Source organism: Phoxinus phoxinus (genome assembly GCF_949152265.1).
Source record: "Phoxinus phoxinus genome assembly, chromosome: 9".
Taxonomy (NCBI): Eukaryota; Metazoa; Chordata; class Actinopteri; order Cypriniformes; family Leuciscidae; genus Phoxinus; species Phoxinus phoxinus.
This window is the reverse complement of record NC_136884.1, coordinates 29265951-29272261: the sequence shown is the minus strand read 5'-3', so window position 1 is coordinate 29272261 and position 6311 is coordinate 29265951.

Below are 6311 nucleotides of genomic sequence, written 5' to 3'. Positions count from 1 at the left end.
AAAGACAAAAAATATATATATAAATAATAAAACTGCCATGTACAAGAGACTCCAGTAAGTCTCCCAAGATTTCAGAAACATTTTGTAAATGATTCTAAAACTACAAAAGTCCTATAATGTAAGGAGACACTTAGTTTCTCAAGCATCCGTGTGGCGAGTGAATCTGGATTTATGTTTCTTGATGAGATCTTCTTTGGGGGGTCTCTCCTTAGTGGCAATGTTTGGAGGATGCTGTACATGTGGTACATTTTCAGGTGCGCTTTCCTCCCTTCTCTCCAACACGCGTTCCACAAGGTGTTGCGTAAAGTCTTGACTTGTAGGCTCATAGATTTTCTTTACTATCCATTCCTTGCTTTGTTTAGGGAAAGCCATACTGTATCTTGGTTGACCTAGATAGAGATCATTAATTCTTAGTCAAAGTTGTTACACAACCACAATTAGGGAATTGCTTATGAAATCTCAATACCTTCAGAAGTTTCTGACTGCTCTCTGCCAACATTGTAATTGTTGTCCATGATGGCTAGCTGTGTTCGAGCAACCATGGTGTCGTATCCAAAATGTAGTCGTTTAGGCAGATACTTTAGCATAACGTTGTGGTACACCTCCAAAGCACCTGTAAATTAAAGTGTTTCATTAGACATTGAGAGTGACTAAAGGGGTTGAAAATACATTTAATCTATCCAAATTATCAATCAAGGATTAATCAGGCTAATGCGCGCGTGTGTGCTGCTCAACCACGAAACATGTAAAGCGAGCGTGCTGGAGTTATGTGTGGGACCATTTTACACCATTATCATGACTATAAGTTTGCGTGTGCATTCTAAGGCTTATGTTTTGTGTATGCCTATCTACATCTGATTTATCTCATATTGGATGCATTTGATTAAGAATTAACTCTAGTAAAATGTCAGCACAGTGCGCGCAGCTCGAACAGTATTGCAAGACTTATGACTATTAGGACTTTAATATTACATAGCATTATGAAGAGAACAATATTATAATAAAACATGTTGAATTATTTGTGTTAAGTTGCCGTGTGGCGTTGTTCTAGGATGAGCTCAACATGAGTAATTCTGAATAAATGGCACGTATCTTTGTTCAAGTTCACTTTGCGTCATTTTTTGCAAATATAATTTGTAATATTGAATATATCCAATTATTCTCACATGTGATAAGTTTATTTTATTTAAATAAGAAGCTAGAAAAGTGCTTCAGTTTAACGGTAGCACATTCATTCAGCGTGTGCAGTTGTTCAAGAAAGAGCGCATCCACAGCAGTCACACACTCTAATTACATATCTGAGGAAGAGTTGGTAACACGTAGTATTATTCATTATATAATAATGTAATTTAATTATCGATCACATCAAAACATTTTACAATCCAATAAAATAAAAGAAAGATTAATTAATCGTTACTTTAAAGAATTACGGTTCATGAACATATGTGAAAATTGACATCACTACATAAAGCTACATACCTGTATGTTTGAAGTGAGTCATCTGCTCTAGGTCGTTCAGAAGTCTTTTATCTTCTACAATAGTTCGTAAAGCTTTAAAAACTTGAGACTCTGGGTGTAGCCATCGCTTTGTCCTTTGCTCATCTGGCTGTAATGCAGAGTGAGGACATGCCCACTTTCTACCATCTTGTTCCCATGTGTGCTCCCCACAGATGTGGTGAAGGACTGAGGTCCACCGTCGCTTCAGTTCCTACAGAATATATTACATTTTAAAACTAATTGTAACAAGACTATTTGATCATCTGCTGACTGGACTTCATTGCCACTTGGTTATCTTTATATGTCCGGGTTATTACCTCTGCACTCTCACCACAAGATGAGCATGAGAACCAAAAGTGATTGAGGATCGACCGAAGCCAGCCCTGCAGGTCCCGATTTTCCTTTTTGTTGGCAAGTGCTACTAGCTTTTTCTTTATGCCTGTGAATAACAGTAATGAAACACAGAAAATTAACGAATTAAAGTTGTGAAGGTTATCTTTCACAGTACAACAAGTGGAGTCTTGATATCAGGTTATAATTTGATGATAGTAATTGAGTCACTAGCAATTTAAACTTTTTGAATACAACTAATTACCTTTTGCTACATGCCAAGGATCAAACTCGTGCTGAATCATCTGGAATTCTTCCCTCATTATTTTCCGTACTGATGGGGCCCGGTCTGTAGTGAAAAGATCTATGTCTAGTCCTTCATTAAAAATAAGATGGTTGAGGCCTCTCCTACAGCCTTGAGCCTCCATGGCAACTGAACTGCTAGCTTCCGTTACCTGAAGAAATAGAATACAAATTATTGAATAAGCAATAGGTTTTAATTTAGAATTCATATAAAACATATTCCTCGTTGACCCTAAAAGGATAAGGGAAAACAAATGTACTACTTACTGAATTATGCTTTATCTAACCTTTGACACCAAAAATATAGTTTAACAAATCAGAAAAGAAGAATTTTATTTTTACCTGTAGTAGTTCAAAGTGGATGACCTCATTAGTGGATAGAAGCTGAAACGAATAGGTGGAATACTTGCAGCTGTAACCTGTAGAATGAAACAGTGTGACAACCTGTAAGACCTCCTTAGTATCCAGAAGAGAACACTTCAAATAATTCAAGTATTAACAAAAAAAATATATATAAAAACTCACCTGGTGAGTCTGACCTGGCATCTCCACACAGCTCTATAGACGCACCTTCAGCCTTTTGTCTCAAAAGGCGCTTGATAATATTATCATGATGATTTTGGTATGCAAAGTGTACTACTGGAATTAGATAGTGGGATTGGATGGAGTAGTACTGAGATTTTTGCAGGAGTTGCAAGTTTATTATTCTGGCCCACTCGTGTACTTCGGTAAAAGTGGTTCCAGAGAAAAGCGTGGCAGCAGAAACAAGCAGGTTGTTCTGTGCCATTCCTCTTGCATCAGGACATGATGCCCACCTCCCATGGTGATTGTTCAAACATGTCCATTCAATTTTTAATTGGCTGCCTGCAGTTGTAACTTTTTTATCAGTGATGGGTGCAGCACATGTTTGGCACGTTTTAAATAGAGTCATAAGGCTAGACTCGTCTACGATCCATTTCCTCACGTTCCACTGCACTTGTCTTTCTGAGGAACTTGAACTGGACGTTGTACTAGAACTTGATATTTGACTGAGGCTGAAACTCATGTCCCTAGGGTCATCCTCAATGACTGATGGCATGCTGGTGTCCATCTGCAGAATCCCAGTTTCACAATCATTTGGCTGTTGAAAAGTGAAACAAAGGACTCTTTAATATTCTAGTGATAATAAACATTGCATAACAACAAGACAAATACATTATACAAACTTACAGATAGTGAAAGGCTCTCCCTGATCACAGGGAAAGCAAGGTAACTGCCAGATAAGGACTTCCTTGGGGATTTCTTAGATTGTTGTTGCTGTGGGCTGGTCAGAACAAAGGACATGCCAGAGGTAGAAGGCCGGTCCTTTGCAGGAGTTGAAGACAATGGATATTTGAAAGCAAAGGGTTCTACACCACCAACAGCCTGTAACAAATAGCAGAACACAACATGTAATCAATATTACTGACACAAGAACTGTCATGATGTGGCATTTTAAAGGTGATTTGTTTCTATGCACCTCCTCTGGCCAATTCAGAGGAACAGTGTCTGCAAACGGCCGTATTTGCCTCTTTCTCGGACACTTTAAAGTGCTTCCACACTGCTGACATGTTTGCTGCATAAAGCGTGCGCCTCTCACTCTACGCGGGTTACTATTTGATCGCGTCATTAAAAACGTCATTGTTCGGCAAAATTTATTCGGCCTTTTTACTTATTCGGCCGAACACCGAAAGTGCTTTTTTTGGCTATTTTCGGCCGAATAATTTCAGTTGCCGAACATTCGGTGCATCCCTAATATATATATATATATAATTAGTAAAAAAAAAAAAAAAAAAAAAAAAAAGGTAAATTACAGACAATTGCAAGGCATTTTAACTTATCTAATAGGGTAGTAAAATTAGGTCCTATATCCCCGTGGCGTCTGTCGTTACGAATCCATGCATTGTGCTCTCCACAATGAAAAAGTTACTTAGTAGCTGCTAGCTGCCAGTCGCAGCTGGATTAACCCAACCGAAAAACACTAGATGTGACTCTGACTGCTTCAATATCTATTTATGGAAAAGAGTAAAACACGTAGTGTTTGGGTGCTTTTTTTTGCTATTTTTCTATCTGCGCCTTGTAAAAAAACTAGCGCGTCTCTTCAAGTAGGAGCGTGCTTATCGCGCGCCTAACTAACTTGAGCGCACAAGACCCGTTTATAAGAAGTTTTGAAATATTAAATGTAAAGTTCGGGAATTTTAGACTTTTTAAAACTTAACGGGAACCCTACCAGATGTTAAAGCTAGTCATACAAATAACATAACATTGTATATTGTTCAGCAGCTTACCCCAAGGTCGTCTTCGTCTAGCTTTGGTCCATTGAGCGTCGGTACAGCTGCCCTTTTCAGATAGAGTTTCCTCGGAGACTTTTTTCGAGAAACTGCAGATTTAACATAGTCCTCGTCCCGAAAGTGAAAGGCACAAACTCGATGGTCAGCTTTTCGAAGAACATCTAAAGGAGTGTTTATGTCAAACCCGAGGAATGAAAGCCATGACTTTAGTCGTTCAGGGTTGTGTAAAGGAAACCGATGACAACTAATTTTTTTAGGAATATTACCGCAGTTTTTGACCGCACAAATTCTACCCATATTGAAAAACGTGACCACTGCAATATAAAGTTGAACTCGACTGTGACCGTGAGTGTCCCGCGAGACATAAACATCGGTTATCGCCATCTAGTGGTCGGGAGTGTGCTAACGCTTCAGATTCAAATATTGAGCGGAAGTTACACGGTCTGAAAAAATAGTTCCACTATAGCAAAATAAACGGATTGGAATCATATATTGCGACGATATATTGTTTATAATCATCAACGAACACCACTAACCACTCGGTGAGTTTAACAGTTTTGTAAACGAACATTATTGGCTGTTTTAATGACATTTTCGAGCATGCACATTGACTCCAATGTTAAATGGGTCCATGGCCAATTCTTTTATAGTAAAAAACTCGAGAGAGGAACCATTGTCAAAAAAATGTTGTCCACCACTCTTGTTCAACCAAAACAAACTACAATATAGACTCAAGGTGTTAAATACCGGAATTATCCTTTAACCTTAAAATGTACAAAATTTTCTGGGGTTGGGGCCCTCTGAATTCTTAAGTCGGCCCTGCACATCAGTCCCCCGCACTTTTGAAAAGCTTGCTATACGCCCCTGAAGTGCGTATACCACGCATTGTATTTGTGGTGCTTATGATACGCAGTTTTCGCGTGCATATGATACGCACTTTATGGCGTGTAATAGGCACGCACTTCACACCCCTAATCCTAACCAAGGGGTTTACAGTGCATAGCATATGCACACACAAAAAAATGTTTGTCGTTTAAATGGCATGAGAAATACAATTCGTGGAAGGCCTATAGGCACTTTCATGAGATTGTGTTGCATAGTCTGCTACTGGGCCGGCCCTCTTTCACATTTTAAAACCCAGTGTGGCCCTTGAGCCAAAAAGTTTGCCCACCCCTGCTGTAGAGGGTATAGAGCTTGTCCAGTGTTCCACGGCCCGGACGAAAACCGCACCGTTCCTCCTGAATCCGAGGTTCTACTATCGGCCGTACTCTCCTCTCCAGTACCCTGGCATAGACTTTCCCAGGGAGGCTGAGAAGTGTGATCCCCCTGTAGTTGGAACACACCCTCCGGTCCCCCTTCTTAAAAAGAGGGACCACCACCCCGGTCTGCCATCCCAGAGGCACTGTCCCCGACCGCTACGCGATGCTGCTGAGGCGTGTCAGCCAAGACAGCCCCACAACATCCAGAGACTTGAGGTACTCAGGGCGGATCTCATCCACCCCCGGTGCCTTGCCACCGAGGAGTTTCTTGACTACCTCGGTGACTTCAGCTTGGGTGATAGACGAGTCCACCTCTGAGACCTCAGCCTCTGCTTCCTCAATGGAAGACGTGACGGTGGGATTGAGGAGATCCTCGAAGTATTCCTTCCACCGTCCGACGACATCCCCAGTTGAGGTCAACAGCTGCCCACCTCCACTGTAGACTGCGGTCGTAGGGCACTGTTTCCCTCTCCTTAGGCGCTGGACGGTTTGCCAGAATTTCTTCGAGGCCAGCCGATAGTCCTTTTCCATGGCCTCACCGAACTCCTCCCAGGCCTGAGTTTTTGCCTCCACAACCAGCCGGGTTGCAGTTCGCTTGGCCTGCCGGTACCCG